The following is a 20,319-nucleotide window of genomic DNA, read 5'->3' as shown; positions in this document are numbered from 1 at the left end:
AAACCAATGCATGCAAAAGCTAGAAAAATCTAGCAATCTTTGTCAGCAAAAGTAGCTGGAAGATTCTAGCAATTTAAGTTGGTTATCCACCTAAATATCTAAGCTAAAGAATGTATTAGAAGCTACAAGAACTCAAAGCCTTTTAGGAAAGCAAGTCGGTTTTCTGTATGTGTAATAATATGCTAGAAAATTCTAGCATTATTTATGTCGGCAACCACACCTATAAATAGGTGTGTGTGTGTGTGTGTGTGAGCTTGTAACAAAGTGTGAAAGCAATCAAGAAGAAGAAGTAAGAGAGAGCCAAGTGAGAGTGAGAAGTAAGGGTAGTCTTGTAGGAGTGTGAGTGTTCTAGTGAAAGAGTGTTCTTGAAAGTGTGTGTTGTAATATTTTGTGAGTATAATACAAGTAATTTGTTTACTTGTGTTGTCTCTCCAACACTTGTGTTAGAGTTGTGTACTCTAAATTTTTCCCAACATGGATGCCTTGTCAGTTTGGTATGAGATTTTATTTCTACTATTCCAACTCTCTTTTTAATTTGTTTAAACCAAGTTTAATTACTCAAATTTAGCTTTCAAAAATTACTATTTAAGCTAATACGTATGATCTCCTCTAAATATGCAGCATGACTATAAATGGGTGGGAGCTCATGATTCCTCTAGCTTTCTTTGCTGGAACAGGGTACCATTCTTTAAACTCGGCTCTTTTTCATTCTTTATTTTTTTTTAAACAAAAAACCTAAGTTACAAAGAAGATTTTGGAATGATTTTAAACCATACATATCAAAATTGATCATAGATACGACTTCTTTAGGAAAATTATCAAAAAAAACCAATAAAAATGTTATTACAATTCCTAGTTCAGAAAAGGGTCAGCTGCCCCTACCTCTTTCAATATGTACCTTTCACACTTTTACAAAAACAATTATAAAAATATAAGTAGAGATAATAAAAAAAATTGCAATTTTAATTTCTTAAACAGTGCGTAGAATTGAATGATATGAAAAATATATGACTGAGACTGAAGATACAAAATCTAATTGTGGAAATCCAATCTAACAGTTAAACATCTCTAAATTCTGGAGTGCTACACAGTATTAAAACTACACTCTTAAAATGGTATTAGAATTATTATTGTAACATAATATTATAATATTTCGTGTAAATGTTTTGAGTTGAAGAAGCTACCATCTTCATGTTGTGGATAATTAGTGACTATCACTTCACAATCATAAATGTGATGATTACTTGCGTACAAAGTTGGGAACTCGGGATCCTTGGTGTGTCAACTTTTAGCTTCTTTAGAAAAAAAGCTAGAAAATGTGACCGTGCTTTGCTGTAGGCGTTGAATGTATTATTCATGACAAGGATGAATAATTTCAACACAAAGTAACTAAAAAGACGGAGTCGTACCTAAGAACCAATGAAGTGATACTTTGCTTGCTATGTATGGATATGCTTGCTATAAGAAACCATTCATTTGTAGATCATATTGCGTCATCCGTATTACTCATCGTTTCAAGTAATAAGCCTACTACATGGGGGAAAACACAGAAAAGGGAAAGTAGAAAAGTAGAAGGCATAATACTTGAGCATCTGGCAGGAATAGTTAGTTTTTGAAAAAATTGCTAAATTGTCTTACAAATTCAAACGATAAACGTTATATTGTAACCACAAGATAAAGATAAAGTATATAGTTCATTTACAAGTCAAAACGAAGTGCTATCAAAGGAAAATGATTATGACATTGAAAATGCAAAATTGAATTAAGCAACCATATCTTTTATTAGTATATAGTTCATTTACAAATCAAAACGAAGTGCTATAAAAGGAAAATGATTAAGACATTGAAAATGCAAAACTAAATTGGGCAACCATATCTTTTATTGGTATCTAAACGAATAATTTAGAACAGTACAATCCCAATTCTAGCTCATCTGACTCATTTCTCATCCCTAGCTCTGTATTTGAAAGGCTGAGTAGCCAAGTTTGGAGAAGTCGTCAAATAATCACTATCTGAAGATCGATAATAACCTACATTCACTTTGCACATTCTATAGAAAATGGGATAGATTAACATATTTGAGATAATAAATTAAGCAGAAAAACGAAATGAATCCAATGACAGCAAATTGAACTTTTATATTACAAATTTATATTCAACAAATTGAACTGTCCATTTCAAATCATACATACATAGGCAGCAAAACAAAAACTAAACTCCCACCACATGAATTAATCAATAACCAAACAAAGAAAAATTCTTGGAGACCAGAACAAACCCAATTGAATTTTCATGTGAGTGATTGTAATTGAAAAAGAAAAACATATATTTAAGTGCCCAAAAGTTAAGCTTTACATCATATTTTGTTCTTTTAATACCAACAGTTTCGCTTTCGTTAAGTAGTTTATGTGGCTTTTGATCAATAGTTGTACTTACATAGAGAAAAATAGTAAAATAGTCAAACACATATGAAAGAAAGTTGGATCAAATTATCAAGAAATCTAAGTTAGAGTTGTTAAAATTCACTTTCATCTGTACAATTCAAACTTCTACACATTTATTCAAACACTTTACCAATTGTCAGACCCTACTAATTGCAAATATAGCAAGATAATGAATTCTTTGAGTGAAAAAAATGATATGCAACTTACTATGCCAAAGAAGCTCCATAAGAGTAGTAGCTTCCTCCTTCATTCATCAAAAGCATTGCAACCGTAGATCCTAGAAATTATAAAAATCCATCCAATCAAGAGACAATGTAATAGTTGTGGGAATATGAATATGCAACCAAGAATCTAAGGTATACCTGACAAATTTGCGATTCCATTATAATTTCACACAAAAAAAAATGATCAAATTTTGATTCAAACAAAACAATCTCATATGTTACAGATCGAACCAACCAAAAAAACAATCTATTAACATGACCTTCAACCTAACTATAAAAAGGAGCTTTATAACATCAACATGCCAAAACAACCAAGCCCAACAAATGAACGAACTAATTTTTCTTAATCAATAATAGCATACATATTATCAAATTATCAATCAATAATTCACGTATCGTTAAGGGTTGAACAAATAGATGAAGATTGAAAATTTACTCACACATCTAATATATCCTTTTGCATTTCTATTTGGATTCAGAGTACGTGGAAATCACATAAACAAATCAAAGTCCCTATATTTTTATCATCCTGAACTGGAAAAATATGTAAAATCTAAAAATTTTGACTGAAAATTTACTCACACATCTAATATATAAGATTGTTGATTTTAAAACTACTTGATTGGGTTTTAAATCAAATAGTACCACCCACTATTTTTGGTAAATTCCACATCCCTCTAAATGAAATTCGAGAGTTATGATGAACTCTTGGTGGGGTATGGGAGACTCACCATCACCAAGCACACCTCACAATGAAATGATGTTGGTTCGCAACAATAATGATGAGAGAATAACGCTTTAGCCATTTATAACTCTTGTAATTACCCTTCTAGTTTGGCCTTTAGAGAACGATGCCTCACAATAATTTGATGTTGGCACCATTGCACTTTGTTAAGTCATTCTCACCATGCTAGTTCTTGTAAGGGTTCAAGAATAGCCTCACAATGATACAATGTTGGCCATCCTCGTTCCCTACCTCACCACATCATATATGTATATGGATTCCTCCTGAATGTAAGCACACACTTTAAGCTTTCCCATGATAGGGTGAAGCTGGTGTATGAGTCACAAACGATTGGAGCCACCATGGTCAAAGGCCCATGAAGAGATGTTCAAAGCATCTCTCGTTTATCAACTTAATATTCGTTTTGAGAGAGTAATGTTGAGCTACATCAATTTCATTTTAATCTTTTTAAAAGAACTTGGGCCTATCACAAACATTGGTCCAAGTTTATATGAATTAGTAGTATATAATACTCCCACTATTTTGAAGAAACAAGCGAGACTATATGGAACTACTAACGAACACATAGGATCCTCATATGGACTATATAGTCATCTTAGGTCTTAGGATGATTATGAACTAGTTTAGTTGAATTGATCCAACATGTGCCTTGCGTTGGACTTTGGGTCTAATGTGGGTAGTTGTTGATTTAGGTACGCGTTTAATCTAATTAAATTGTTATTTCCTATTGGGTGTTGGACCCAACTATTCCAATTATCATGCAATTAAACAGAAAGGAATATTTGAAATAAAGAGAAGGGCTTATGCCCTTTTACAACACATTTGAACTAATCAAATTACATTCAAATCTAAACTACTTAACCCAATCATTCAAAATGTAAAGCGACCAATAACATAACTCAATTATCGAGGCCTTTGGTTCATAATCACCATATTCTTAATCAATCACATTAACTAAGAAAACAACTTAAACAATTGATTTTCGGATTCATAGAATTGATTTAAATTGAGCTAAATAAAATGAAAATCATTTTCTCATTAAAGAGCAAAACTATTTTGTGCTCAAGCTAATTTGGGCCTAATTTCAATAACCTCAACTATTGGGCTATTATGCAAAACACAAACTTTTGGGGTCATTTTGTAAAAACGCAAAAGTCCACAACTTCATGTAATTACAATTAGAACCCAAAATTTTCAACAATTATAAAACCTTATCAAGGAAACAAAACAATTTGTCCTTTAGTGATTTTGGGCATTTACGTAAAAACGTAAACTTTCCAGTCAAAATGCAAATATACAAAAGTATCAAAACTTTATGTAATTGCATAAAAGCTCAAAAAGTACCATACTTGTAGGGTGGCCGGTTTTGGAGAGAGTGAAGGTGTAAAAAACTTATGTAAATTTGAAAAACAAAAGGTGATATCCATGAAAAATAGAAAAAGTTTTGATATGAATAGTGATGTGAATAATGTAAATCATCTCACATCAACTATTACAAACAAAAAATAAATAAAATTCAAAACAATTTTGAATCAAACACCCAAAACTTTATGTTCTTGTTATGAACATGAAGAACACATCAAGAACAATTAAGAACATCCATAAAAACCCATAAGAACTCTATGAACATTTTTCACCTAAAGACACCCCAAAACTCCTCAAATTTAAGGTAAAAAACATACTAGCATACTAGGGTACTTAGGGGTTCCTAATATCACTCTAAAACACTTTTAACAAGACAAACATGAATCCAAAAATCCACCCTTTGGATTTGACCTAATTTTCCCACAAACATGCACCAAATTTCAGCTCCAAAATTCATGCATAAATGAACTACATTTACAACATTTGAGATGGCAAAATTTCCTAACAAAATTTGCATTCAAAGAAGTAAGAATAAAGCTTGTAACAATTACAAAAGTCAAATCATAAACTATGAAAATACAAAACCCAAAGGGATCACCATGCACTAGACCTAGGCTTTGACATTGTGGAGCCTAAAATAATCCTAAAAATTCTAGAGGCGACATGTGGATTTTTACTCAAGAAAGACAAGATTGCCTTCATTAAATAGGCAGGCTCCTCAGATGCTCCCACATGCATCTCACACCCTTGAAGGTCTCAACAGTTGAATACGACTACCCATAACTCACCTGCCCTTGGCAAGGAAAAGTTAAAGCATTAAAGATAAGCAGTAATTACCCAAATCCTATCTTTAATACATTCCACAATTGAAGATTGACTCCATTCAAGTAAGTAATACCAATTTAAATCAATTAAGGATAATTACTTCATTATCTCATGATATTATTACCTATTTAACATCTTGAGAATATTTCTCCATAAACCTTGGTCAATAGGATGCCAACATGTGTAGGGTAAAACCCTAACACTATGGCCGGCCCTCTCCTCCTATATATACCCCATATTCTACCAAATTTAAGTAAGCTTTTGCTACCCTAAAAAGCCCTAAACACCTTACTCATACTAGATAAACTAACTCCTTACCTCGTGGGTGCTTAAGGCTTAGGTCTTTGATCAAAGGTGTTGATTGTTTTGCAAGTGCATTTTCGTCAAAGCTAGAGACGACAAAAATTTGCATCGACAAATTGGTGCTTTCATTGAGAGCTGATTCAAATACTCGAAGAAACCTTTTGCATTTGGTTTCTTGAATTTTTTGTTATGTTGAATTTCTCACACGTCGTATCAATTAATTTTTCATAGAAAAGTTTATTGATCAATCCTTGGATAAAGGATACAATGGTTGGAAATTCGAAAACTACGATGAACGGAACCCCGTAAGCACAAAGATTTGGACCGAAGAGTGGAGACGAAGACATAGTCGCACGACGGTGGTCCTCAAGACTTAACACGACGGTGGGAGGAGCCCTATCGTCGCACCCACCACTTTGCAACCCACGGCAAGGACCATCGCTGCAACAGCAGCCTAAGTCAGAACCCAGACGCTTGCTACAGTGGCCCACTACTTGTACAAGAGCCCACGGCCCAAGGCTAAGAGGCCCATGATGTGGCAAATTCCACAGCAGGCCCAGCCTATTGCAGCAGCCCTAACTGCCATCCAGCGAGCCCAGACACTCCAAGCCCAGGTCCACGAGAACCCAGCAGAGTTGGCCCAGCCAGCAATAGTAGTTAACGGGCAGGCGGCCCAAGCCCATCTCCCTACCAGCCAAGCCCAGCTTACTATCAGCCGAGCCCAAGCCCGCGAAGTGTCAACGCCGACCCAGTGTGCATCGTATGCCCAAGGCCAGCAGTCATACACGCGAGTCCAGCACGCCTACACGCACGGCCCAACCATCCAGCCGAGTTAGCCCACCCCGCAACCCGCTTCAACGACTCAACCCACATCCCAATCTAATCCAAAGCCATTTTCGACGATCCAAATTTTGACCATCGATCATGCGATCGACCTAGGGTTATTTTCACCATACTTTTCAACAAGAATTCCGACTTTGGGCTCAAGCATTGTACCTGCAGTCCACTACACTTCCACCACACATAAAGATACCGATTATCCAGACTTTTCCAACCAAATGGCCAATACCACCTGCCCTAGTAGGTCGCCAATTTGACAAGCGCCCTCGCGCAGTAGACTACCTTGGTGAACTAGCTCCTTGAGCACATCGAGACGTAGCGCGCCCCAGACGAGGTGTCCTGAAGCAAGACGAGGGTGGAAGAACGAGTCTCATTCCAGTGACGTCTCGGTAAAGAGCCACTCAACCCGCCATGAACCATGTGTTAGGGTAGTGTGCACTTTCATTTGGGTCCTCGGGAAAATGTCTTTTTCTGCCTCAGTGAGTAGAGAAGCATTTATTCACGAGTCAGTGTGCGTTTGAGGTTGGGTTCATACTCCGATGAACACTCAGGACATTCCAAGCAAAGCCTCCATACAAAGCTAGGCTCACAAGGAGATTCTCCTGCGAGGCACCATAGTAGGCAGCCACATGGTGGACCGATGAGAGCAAGAGAGCAGTCCAATTTATGTAACATCCCACATCGCCCAAGGGAGTGGATCCTGTAAGCCTTATATGTATATTCCCATCTCTACCTAACATGAGGCCTTTTGGGAGCTCACTGGTTTCGAGTTCCATTGGAACTTTGAAGTTAAACAAGTTTGTGCGAGAGTAATCCCATGATGGGTGATCCACTAGGAAGTTCTCGTGTGAGTTCCTAGAAAAAAAATCGTGAGGGCGCGGTAGAGGCCCAAAGCGGACAATATTGTGTTACGGCGGAGTCCACCCTGGGATGTAGTGGAGCCCGGGTCGGGATGTGACAATTTGGTATCGAAGCCAATCCCTGGCCGGAAGTGTGCTGACGAGGACATCGGGCCCTTAAGAATGGTGGATTGTAACATCCCACATCACCCAGAGAAGTGGATCTTGTAAGCTTTATATGTATATTCCCATCTTTACCTAGCACGAGGCCTTTTGGGAGCTCACTGGCTTTGGGTTTCATCGGAACTACGAAGTTGAGCGAGTTCGCGCTAGAGCAATCCCATGATGGGTGACCCACTAGGAAGTTCTCATGTGAGTTCCCAGAAACAAAACCGTGAGAGCGTGGTCGGGGCTCAAAGTGAACAATATCATACTATAGCGGAGTCGAGCCCGAGATGTGGTGGAGCCTGGGTTAGGATGTGATAGCTCAAGTTCTATTGGCAGCCCCCGCTAAGGATGACGGCGAGCAGCATAGAATGAACCATGTGCACCACGATCGCGGAACAGACGAGTTGGACATGTCAAAGATTAACTTGGACTAGCAGGTCAAACTAAGGTTAGTCGGGCTCCGATGCCCCCACCATGCCCAAATCCAGGAGGAAGTACAAAGGCTTGTAGTGAAGCACCTGCATGGATTCCAGCGTATTGAGACTACCGACAATGCCCTTCTAAGAAACGTGGCAAACATAAGCAAGTCACTGTTTACGAACGAGATCGAGCAAATAGAGGCATCACGAAAATTTAACCTGCCATATTTCACCCTTTTCAAGGGTGATGAAGATCCCGATAAGCATATTAATCACTACCACAACGTGATGATTCTTTATAGCAAGAATGACGCTCTCACATGCAAGGTTTTCGCCACGACATTGCAGGGCAAAGCGCAAGACTGGTTCAATGCCTTACCACCGTGCTCAGTTTGGAACTTTAACGAACTTTTTTTTGTTTTCACCAAGGAATATTCGTCCTACCCCTCAATCAAAAAGACATCCAACAACCTCTTTAACATCTTGAAGGACTCGAATGAGTCAATTTATAGCTATGTCAAAAGGTTTAAGGTGAAGAAGGTTAAGATTGTCGGCAGCAACGAAGGCATAGCAATGGTAGCTTTCAAAAATGGGCTTCCCAATTAACACCTTTTATTTGGAAAATTGATCATGGGTGGGGAGCTGACCCTGGTAACTTCGTATGCTTTGGGAGAGAAGCACACATTATGGGATGAGACCAAGCAGTTCTGTGGGAATAAGTAAAAGAATAATTGAAGGGATTGTTCCCCAAAAAGAGATAACTCAACACCTGAAACGTTCACCAAGTTCATAGTTCCGATTGGTCAGATTCTATGTACGCTCAAGAATGAACCATGGTTTGAATTGCCGCCACCCTTGAAGGGTGATCTTACTAAGCTGGATCAGACAAAGTATTGTGCGTTCCACCAAGGGCCAAGTCACACTACCAACGACTGCCTGAATTGGAAGCAGTACCTCGAAGAGCTAACGAAGAAAGGTTGGTGCGACAAAAACCTCGACAAGCCAGTTGCATGGCCTATGCAAGCAGCATAAGCCAACACTGAACCCCCATTGAAGATAATGCAGATTAATGGCATCTTTGCCAGGTTAGAGCATTCTCAATCGACATTTAAAAATGTGAAGGAATGCCTAGGGAAACCTTTCATCACCTCTTGAACTCTGTTCAGGCCTATCCAAATAAGTTTGAAGCCTCAAGAAGTTTGACAAACAAGACTTCGTAAGCTGAGGATTATCCCAGTTGTATGCAGTTTCTGCCTTCAAGCATGGTTGATACATTTCTTTATTCTCAATGAAGATCCAAGAAGTTATTCATAAACCTGGCTTAATTGCTGCCTATGACAACTGCTCAAAACCTCATCTGAGTATGCTCTCCAATGCAAAAAGGTAAACTAATCCCCCGACACTCATTTGGGTATGCTTTCTAGTGCGAGAAGGTAAACTAATCCCCCGACACCCATTTGCCTACGCTATCCCCCGACACCTATCTGGGTCTGCTCTCTAGTGTGAGAGGGTAAACTACTCCGGAATATCCAAACGTGGATAGGTTGTTCGACTGCTCAATCCCCTTGAATGCATCAACTACCTACGCCGGACAGTTCCAAGAATTGGCCATAATAGACTTTTTCCTAAAACGACTTAGTTGATTAAAGGATTTAATTTCGTGGGAGCCTGGGTCTCTAATCCAAAGAGATGTTAAGTACAAGGTCCCTGTCCATGAAAATGTTCGCGTGACTAGATGGTTTGTCCTCGACGTGTAAGTCTTCATGAACGTAACTCAGCTTTAAAGTGTTGTAATACTAGTTAAGCGACCTACATAATCAAGTTACAATTGATGCCCTAGAGATCCGTATCGAGCTGCATGCAACTTAGAAAATCAAGGGACCAGCAGCTCGAAAGGATATGACCTCTGAGGTGCGATTTCGCCTACATCTTAAGCCTAAAACATATCTGAGAGCTAGGAACAACACCTAAAATAGTCATGCAGGTCGTCTACTTCTGTAAGTAAGGCGCCCGGCCGATGACTCAACGGTTGGCAGCTCAAGGGAAGTTGTAAGCCGAGACTTACACCTGCTATGACTACGCGAACCCGTTTTCTTATTTAAAAGCAAAGCTTCCGGACGATGGTCTTCAATTTAAGTCTTGCAAGATCTAAAGCTAAAATGTACGACTGTAGCAGCTACGCTGATTCATCTACTTTCTACGATAATTAAGTGTTCGATCGTCGGCCTTATAAGTTAAAAATTTCACAACATGCCCTGTAAGGGCCAAGGCTCGTACAACCACTAAAGATGAGATTCATGACTATAGCAGCTACACAGACTCACATGCTTCATTCAGAGGCTATAAGTTCAGCCGCCGGCTCTATAGGTTAGAAATCTTGCATTTTTTCCTCATGCAGGTAAAGCTCCTTGAGTATCAAAACCGAAACTAAAACCTAAGTGACGACGTGGGATCGACTACTTCATTGAAGTAGCTCATATAGCCGCCCATCATACGATAAAGTTTTACAAAAGACATGGCGAAATAGAATGATGAAACAAAGCAAGGAAAGCTATTTATTAAATTTCTAGCAAATTGATAAACCGGCTCGAAGGTTAATAAAGTTCAAATAAAGCGGAATGAAAAGGAAAAGAAGAAAAATCCTAAGTCTAATAAAAAAGACTACTCATTGGCGGCCTGTATAACCATTGGTTCCTCGATTGCTACACCTTCAATAACCACACCGCTTTTACCAGCCAAAGCTTCCATCAACTCATCTTCAGTAGCCTCTGCCTGGACTGCCTGACCCTCAACTGCTCCAACAAAGGCAGCCTTAAACGAGAAGTCAAGCAGATCAACTAGGGAAATAGAGAAAGTCTCGAAGTCTTTCTCAGAAAACTCATAATCCAACGGCTTGCCCTGAAAATGGTCTACATAGCCAAGCTTGTAAAAATCGGCCTGACGAGAAGCAAGCGCCACTTCAATACCAACCTTCTCATTCTTCATCTGTGCATTCTCCTCAACAAATCTAGTGTGAGCATCCTGTAGCTTACCAAATTCATTTTTTAGGTTCTCTCTAGGAAACAGTGCACCTTGCAGATCCACTTCATTAGACTCAAGCTTACTGGTAACATTCTTGAGACGAGAAACTTCAGCATGCATGAAGACAAGCTCCTCGTCCTTGGCAAAACAAGCAGATCGTAGCTCCGAATTGACACACTCAAGGTCTTCGACCACTAGTGAAACACAATTGACTTCGTTCACTGCAGCTTCTACCATCGGTTGAGTCGCACTAAGCTTAGCCTTCAAATGGATGACTTCTTGATAAGTGGTCCGTAATCATATAGAAGTGGGGGTAGAGACATCAGACCTCTTCAAAACGATGAGCTCAGATTCAAGCTTCTCGATCTTTGTAGCAGCCAACTGAAGTTGAGCCGTTAGCGCCACATCGGCCTCCTTAGAATACTTAGTAGCAATCAGGGAATACCTCCTCAAGTAGGCAGAACGCTTCGTAAAAAAATCTGAGTGAACGATAACTTTCCCAACACTATCAACAAACTTGGCGCATACATCAACGTCCTTAAGTAAGTCAGCTTTCAGCAACACACAAACCTTGAGAAACTCCCCAACCTCATACTCGGTGGATCTTTCACAACCGCCCGTGCGAGCAGACTTTCATTTCTTAGCAGACGAATCAATCGCAACGAAAGAATGAACAAGCCCAGGCACCACCTTAGTAGTAGAATCCACTTTCCAGTTCTTCATAACTGCGAGCCTCTCAGAAGTGGAACTAGACATAGCACATGACACGCGCTTCAACACAAACCTAAACATCGAGGGCATCACCAAGCCTTTCCGTTGTGTGATCTTTTCAGCAATGGTTGTGCCTACCTTCATAGTAACAGGTTTCACAACCTCAGACTCAAATGTCTTTTTCGTCCCTTTGGCAGAAGTCAGATCGATGACAAGCTTCTCAGCAGCAGACGCGAAGGATCTTTTTTTTCCAACCTCATTGGCAGTAGGCTCTGTTGTAGAGATCGGGAGAGCAAGTGCCTTATCTTTTATTCGTTTTATCACTTCCTTCGGAGGTAGCCCGTCTTTCTCCAGATGAAGAGGACTGAGCAGCCAGCGCCACTCACGGTATTCAGCAAGAATTCCCAAGGTGATGTGCATTTTCTTCATATTTGCCGAAGTTCTTGGAGATGAGCCAAATTTTGAATCTACACAAAGTAAGAAGGACAATCAATAAAATAAAGTCATAGAGTAGCTTAACAAAGAGTTCAAGCAGGCCAAGAATGAAGCAGTTCACTTACCACTGATAAAGACAGTTGGAACATGCAGCTTAAGAAATGAGTTAGACTCCTACTCTCTACTTACCTCCAAAGTATTTCTCGTCCACATATGATCACCTTTCCAGGAAGCATTAAGTAGCCTATGGTGAGTCCTCAGTTGCCCCACATATTTCTTATGGCCAATTTCAAAGAAGTACCGGAACTTATTTATGGTCAAGCCAAGATCAAGGAACCTGCTTAAGTTCGAGAACATCACTATCTCACGGACTGCATTCGGGGAGCACTGAGTAGACGAGCATTTCATGGAGCAGATCGCCTCCTGAAAAAGACGCGGCATAGGGAAAGTAAATCCCAACGCAAAGTAATACTGATGGAATTTAATAGCCTTCTTCCTAGCAGAGGCATCATTGTCGCACGATTCATGACCACTATCATCTTTCACCCGCTTAATGTGAACCCTTGACGGAATTGCATGTTTGTACATCTCAAGAAAATCCCAAAACAGCTCATCGAAATTAATCTTAACATGTGCAGCCTTGAAGTAGCCCACCTTGCCGAAAGAAACATCTTGACGGTATAAATGTGGAGGGTATTCATCACTTTTGCAATCAGAGGAAGACATCTCAAAATCTTTGCAAGAAAAATACTTAGAAGGCAGTTCACGAGAAATGAAGAAAAAAAAACCGCAAAGCCCAGTGCTAGGCCCTACGACCTAGCTCACACACAAGGCCACTTGAGGGCTCAGCCCTCATTATCTCTTTCCTCTAGCGCGGGCCCAAACGGCAGGAGCCCAGCAGCATGCCAGGCCCCAAGGCCCGGACCCCTACCACATATCTTTCGCACCCAGCACACCCAATAGAGCCCAAGGTCTCTCACCCTAACTTGCCAGGAAGTGAGACTCGGCCTATGCCGGTCTTTTTCCCTTTCGTCCACTACTTCTCCATGTTTGGCTCGCGCCAAGCTTAAGCCTAAATGGGCTAGAGTCTTACAGCTCGCTTAAGTTCCTCGCCCTAACGCCCCTATTACTTAAGGTCACCCCTATTACTTAAGGTCGAGCCAAGTAGAACACCTAGCCTACGCCAGCCGATTCTCGTGTTGCACCACCTGTGCCCAACAGCCCCATGGCACCCTTGCCACATCCTTCATGCCTTCTCGACCCTTGCCGAGCCAATTTTTCAAGTCCAAGACTCCTAAAAAATCAAGAAGAAGAAAAAAAATTCAAATTTTCTTACCTTGGTGCGGCACAGAGAAAAAGAACAACAACGAGAAACGACTCTTTGCAAGGGCAAGAGAAGAAGAAAGCTAAGGGAAGGGGAACAAATTTTCTCTAGCTTCTCTCTTCCTTGTTGGAATGATGATTGTTCTCCAAATTTATTTAATCCCCTAATTAAGGCATAATTAAATAGGTATTGGGGGCAATTGGTTTCCTTTTCCTAGAAGAAATCTATCTCCAAATCAAGTAAGGAGATCAAGTTCAAATTGGGAAAACTTTATAAGCCCATGCAGCTTGGGATTTCTACACTTACTGCCATTTTTCCTACGTGCAGCCCAACAGGTGTGGGAGCATTTGTGAAGCTTAAAATAATCCCAAAAATTCTAGAGGCGACACATGGACTTTTACTCAAGAAAGATAAGATTGCCCTCATTAAATGGGCAGGCTCCTCAGATACTCCCATGCGCAGCTCACACCCCTAAAGGTCTTAGTAGCTCACCTGCCATTGGCAAGGAAAAGTCAAAGCATTAAAGATAATGATTAATTACCCAAATGCTATCTTTAATACATTTCCCAATTGAATATTGACTTCATTCAAGTAAGTAATCCCAATTTAAATAATTAGGGATAATTACTCCATTATCTCAAGATATTATTTCCTATTTAATATCTTAAGAATATTTCTCCATAAACCTTGGCCTATAGGATGCTGCCATGTGTAGGGTAAAACCCTAACACTATGGCCAGCCCTCTCCTCCTATATATACCCCATATTCTACCAAATTTAGGTAAGCTTTTGCTACCCTAAGAAGCCCTAAACACTTTACTCTTACCAGAAAAACTAACTTAGGCATCAGAGATCCATTGGCCAAACCCCCCCACCTCGTGGGCGCGTGAGGCTTAAGTCTTTGATCAAAAGTGTTGATTGTTTTACAAGTGCATTTTCATCAAAGCTAGAGACGACAAAAATTTGCATCGACAGACACCACTTGAAGAAATGTTTTTGTCCTAGATAAGAACAAGTGAGAATATTTGAACATATAAGCTAACAATTAACACTTTAAAGTAGGCATGCATTCAACACACATGACTTTCAATGTCTAGTGAATGGTAAACCACAAGACTCTTTAACAACATTAAAGGGAAGAAAGTTTTTTTGAGATTCATTACCCTTAAAGCTCATCGTTGTTTACACAAGAGATTCACCTAAGTGAAGGGCCTTCAAGTCACCACCTAGCTCCTTGGATCTTCCTTGCGATTTTTCTCCTTTTGATTATCTTTTACTCCTTGACAATGTGAGGAAATGAACTCCAAAAGTACCAAAGATTTTGTACCTCTAAGTCTCCACACCAAGGATGATGGTATGAAGATGAAATGTATTACCTAGAAGGAATTTGATGCTAGTAAATCCTCCGAGGTAGGCCGGCCTCTTTGTAGAGAGAAAGAGAGAAAATGTTTCACTCTTTGCCTCAAAGAAACCCTAAAGAGGTTAATAAAAGTTACCACGCCATGATCCTGACGTACGTCTAGGATCGACACATGACGTCACCAAGTACCCATATAGCTAACATACCCCGCCTCTAGGATATGGACAAAGCACAACTCAAGATTCGGATTGCGTAGGAATTTTTCATTTACTTTATGGTTGCATCTAACCTCTTTATTACACTGCCTATGTACGCTCCAACGAGATTAAGCCATTCATAGTTCACCATTTGTTAAACTCTGAATTGTTCATAAAACACTTCATAGCGGACAACATAAAGTACCACACTACACATCAACCATAAGCTAAGCAAGAGTTGTCATCTTGCCATTTACACACACATGCTTTCCAATACCATTCCACAATCAAATCAATTTATAACTCATACAATACATCAAAATTCAGGGCTAGAGTGTCACAGTTTGGCCGAAGCCCACATCTCTGAATCTTTCTCAATTTAGACCGAATCCAACGAATCAGAGAAGCCAAGGATGTGATTTCCGACCACTCAACGAAATCCAACAACCTTGAGTTCCGGACCACTCAATGGAACCAAAGGACCAAACGGGATTCCGGACCACTGAAGGGAATCCAAACCAGAATATGATTCAGGACCACTCAACGGAATCGTGAAGTAGAAGGGATTCCAGACCTCTCAACGAAATTCGAGTGGATACGATTTCGGACCACTCAATGGAATCGTAGAGTACAGTGGATATCGGACCACTTAACGAAATCCAAGGCAGTATACGATTCTAGACCACTCAATGGAATTGCGGAGTACAATGGATATCAAACCACTCAATGAAATCCAAAACAAGATACGATTTTGGATCACTCAACAGAATCGAGACTGAGCAGGGAACCGAACCACTCAACGAAACCCCAGCAGAACCCAATTCCAGACCACTCAATGGAATCAAGCGGAAGTCCAAGAAACATAACAATGGCTTGAAGAAACAAAACATGAACCAAAGTGCTTAATATACAAAGGCTTAACGAAACTAAACAAAGCACAAGTACTAAATTTAGAACGGGTCAACGAAGTAAGAAATGAAATGATATCGAAGCAACAAAATGCCATGACAATGGGTTAACGGTCCATTGCTAGCCCTCACATTTAACAAACAATCCAACTAGCACTTCAAATCACATTTCACAAATATCATCAACACATAAGTCAAATCACATTTAATAAACATAGTTCAATTGGTAAATATATATAAAATAAAAAATAAAAATTTCACATTTCACTAGAAATCACATTTATAAAATTAAGTGATATCCACAAAAGATTCTAAATACGAAATCAGGGTAATAACCCTATCACATATATTAAAGTCTGTCACGAACCAATGTAGGTCCACTAGACGTCACTTAGTCTTTAGTAGTACTAATTTTAGTATTTAAGAATGATTCAAGACATGTGCCGAAAGTCAACACTTTGTCAACGGTGGGGTCCACAACCTTGCGTAATTCGATTTGGAGCATCCGTCTGTAGATTTCTGATCCTTAATTTCCCAAGAATCTCAATAATCTTCTAGAACAATATCCTAACATTTCGGAACGATCCAACGATTGGATCTCTACCAATCGCTAAAATTAAGAGGTGGTCAACGTTTGGTTTTACAAACTTAGAAGTTCAATTTGGGAAGATTTGTAAGTCGGATTCCCAATCCGTAAGTTTCTAAGGTCCTCAAATATTACATATAATAACATATTAAAGTTTGGTAACAATCCGACGGCTGGGTCCTCGATTGTTATAATGATCAAGTGGCGACCTCTAACGAAAATACGTTCAAACGATGGGATTTTGTCAATCGAATGTCACATATGGAATCAGGGTATTGAATTTATCCTAGAAGGGTCAAGTGGGTCCTCGGGCCACACGCCGCCACCACACACCACCCCGACTCGCCAAAAAATTCACCTAATTCCTAAAATTACCAAATTTTACAAACATGTAGAGCTCAATGAGGGAAACATTTTTCATACCTGGGCCAAAGTCTAATTCGGCTAGGAAGATGCCTGAAATGGCCTTGATCCACCATAAACCCTTGAAATGGGTGCACTTCGATTCGTCTTCTCTGGTGCTCCATCGCCCCCCAAACTTTTTTGGGGTTTTTTCCTAGGCTCAAGAGGAGTTGATTGATGGTGGTGATCGACGATGATGCTTGCGGAATTGACCATTCGTCGTCGTGCATCCCTGAAGCCTATTGACGCGACATCCACAAAACCTAGGCCAAAATCCATCGATTTTTGGATGAAAATGGAAGAGGGAGGATTGTGGAATGTTTTCCAAGTGGTGAGTGGCTTCAAATCATTAGAAAACCACAATGAAAGGCGTCGAAAACCGTGGAAGCCGTCAGGTCGGGTCGCATGTCAAAAAGAGGTTCGTGTTCCTTCCTTCTCTCTTCCCGCATTTCCCTCATTTCTTCTCCTCCTAATTCGCTCATTCCCCTTCTTTTCCCTTAGTTATCTCCTCTTTTTCCCATCTTGGCCACATACTTGGCACCATATCACTGCTCCAGCAATCTAGAGCCTTCTAGATAATCGTCAAATAACCATTTTGCCCTTACTTTGCTCGTTTATATCTCGTTCGTTATAGCTCTATTTGGCGAACGGTTTTTTCCTACACTCTCGTGAGGTCAAGCTCTATCCAAATATGTAAATAAAAGTGAAAAAACATACAGGAATTAAATACATCCTTGAAAAGTCTGTTTAGTTCATTAAGGGCATTTTTGTCCTTTTATTTATCGAAAAAAATTATACGCCATAATTATAAACACGTTGAAATTAAGAATAAAAAATACGTAATTTTAAATAGTGAAATTCGGGAATGGGATTTCACATCCTTCCCCCTTTATAAAAATTTCATCCTCAAAATTTCCATTGTCGGCCTACTCAACACTGCAATAATTCCACTAATAACTCACCACTTCCTTTCACTATGGCTGGCCACCTTAAGTGATTGGGCTATTTGCTCATTTTTGTTTTAGTTGTCATACAACTTAAACATAATCGGTCTAGTGGACCAAAACCCTTTTGGGCTTCGAAGCCTGAAACTAACTTAAAAAGGCCTAATACGAACTTTTTCTATAATTAATTAATCTTGATCATTCTCAATTAAAATATTTAATTGTTTATCCATCTCATTTATATTTCTTCACATTCATCCTTAATCGGTGTACAATCCATTAGGTTCCTATTAGCGAGGCAATGGGCGATTGTAACTCTTAACGATCGATTGTGAATTGAAACAACATTTCAATTCTCCCTTTAATGAAGATTAGTGTTTGCTAATATTCAAGGCTTTCAGAAACCATGAGTGACATCTAGCAGTATGTCATGGCTACCCAAACTAAGTAAAAGTGGTTGGAGTACCTATCCGATTACAACTACAATGCAATACGGTCTTTCTCTAATACAATACTCTTAATCACATTGTTTAAGTGATAGTTTGTTTCATGTCTACTATCCAATGTGATACTTCTCTATATGATTCAATTGAATAATGATTTGGAACATTCTTCCTAAGTCATATTGTACGCTTTAGCCAAAGACTCCTGAATCATATCTTAGAGTATGCTTCTTCCACCATGGAAGGTTAGAGATCCCTTGTTGTGCATTCACATGCCTACATGACTAGATAGCTTAACCCTAACAATACACTCTCAATGAACTTCCTTTGACATAGTCAAAGATACCCTTCAGACAACTATGATGCCTCAGGTCAAAGGACTACTTTGCATATTGCAACTTATGAGCTCTTGCATGACATTTATGTTTGAATTCTCTTTTGATCGTTGTTCAATGTACTCGATTACCCTTTCGAGCACCTATGTGTTTGTCTAAGTGTCTAACACTAAATGACTTGAGACTAGTCATACTCAAGCTTGAGTCAACATAACACATACTAACCTTAGCGGATTGTCAACGCCTAATTGGCAATCCTATGGCTAGGAACATTTTAGGAATGGACATAAGAGAAAGGTCTTGTTAATCTAACTTACTTAGATCACTTCTCTCTTAGAACAAATACATTCTTAGATTCCCCTATTGCTTAAACACATGATACAACAAACAATGATTATAAATAAGCTTTACCCTTCGTTAGACAAATAATAGTTTAACATAATGAGTATTCCAAAAGCTATTACATTAAATGAGTGACTTTGTGGGCATACTTCCAACAGCCAAATAACAAGAAGCCCAACAAGGGTTGCTGGCTTCTAAAATGAATCGAGGACGTGAAACCCATGCATTAGGGACCCAAGCACAAGCTTGGTCCAATTTGAGCACTAATCCCAAAGGGCTACCCTATTGCAGACCCAAGCTTCAAGCTTGGCACAACTCAAAGCCATGGCTTAGCCACCAAAACAAAATCCCTGATTTTTTTTTTTTTTTGACATCTAGGATTACTCCTAAATTATTTCGATGTTTTGACTCACAAATTCTACATAGCATAATTGCATATTGCATGACATGTGTGTGTGTATATATATATATATTGACAAATATATGGACATATACAATATATATCGGAAGGAAAATATAAATATAGGGGGGGTTCATGTATCATGTGGAATGTTTTCATGCTTCATGATAATTTATTTTAAAAGAACCTGATTGGCAGAAAACAATTGAGCCTTTGAATTTGTAAAAAAACCATTCTCGAAAAGCCATAATTGCATCTTCAATGTGTTATATTATGTTCAACAAAGAAAAATTAAATTGAATCAATAGCATATAGATCAAGTCAATAAAATAATAAATTAATCATAAAAAGAATGATTAAAACATAATACTCCCCTGATTGAAGATCAAACTCTTTGTAGTGTAGCGTAAAGAGCGTGCTGATAACGTGTTGTAGGCCTAATTACTGAATCATATCAAGGACAGAGAGAGGGGGTGCGGCAACATTAGAGAGAAAGAGAGAGATGTGTAATTGTGAGGTATGTGTTATCTCACCTCATTGTGCCTTTATTTATAGTAGTAGGGAAGATAAATTCCTTACCCCAATAGGATTGCAACTCTAATAGGATAATATCTAAGCTAAGAGATATGGTAGAATCTCATAAGAATATCGTAGATATGATAGAATTTACATGATCATATTCCTAAACTAATAGGATTGTAACAAAACCGAAATTAATAAAAATAAAAATTTTCCAAAG

At 39.1% G+C, this 20,319-nt stretch overlaps 1 long non-coding RNA gene across 1 annotated transcript; it reads right to left on the bottom strand.

Annotated features, from left to right (window-relative positions):
• Positions 1-1,762: 1,762 nt before the first annotated feature.
• On the bottom strand, positions 1,763-17,550 carry LOC114821788 (uncharacterized). Its single transcript, XR_011576758.1, has 3 exons — positions 17,138-17,550; positions 2,652-2,721; positions 1,763-2,050 (listed from the first exon to the last, which is right to left on the bottom strand). It is a non-coding gene; the product is annotated as an uncharacterized lncRNA (long non-coding RNA).
• Between the last annotated feature and the right edge of the window lie 2,769 nt (positions 17,551-20,319).

This window comes from Malus domestica, chromosome 15, assembly GCF_042453785.1.
Source record: "Malus domestica chromosome 15, GDT2T_hap1".
Classification (NCBI taxonomy): Eukaryota; Viridiplantae; Streptophyta; class Magnoliopsida; order Rosales; family Rosaceae; genus Malus; species Malus domestica.
Note: the sequence above shows the minus strand (reverse complement) of the source record. Positions and strands in the feature narration are given on the sequence as shown.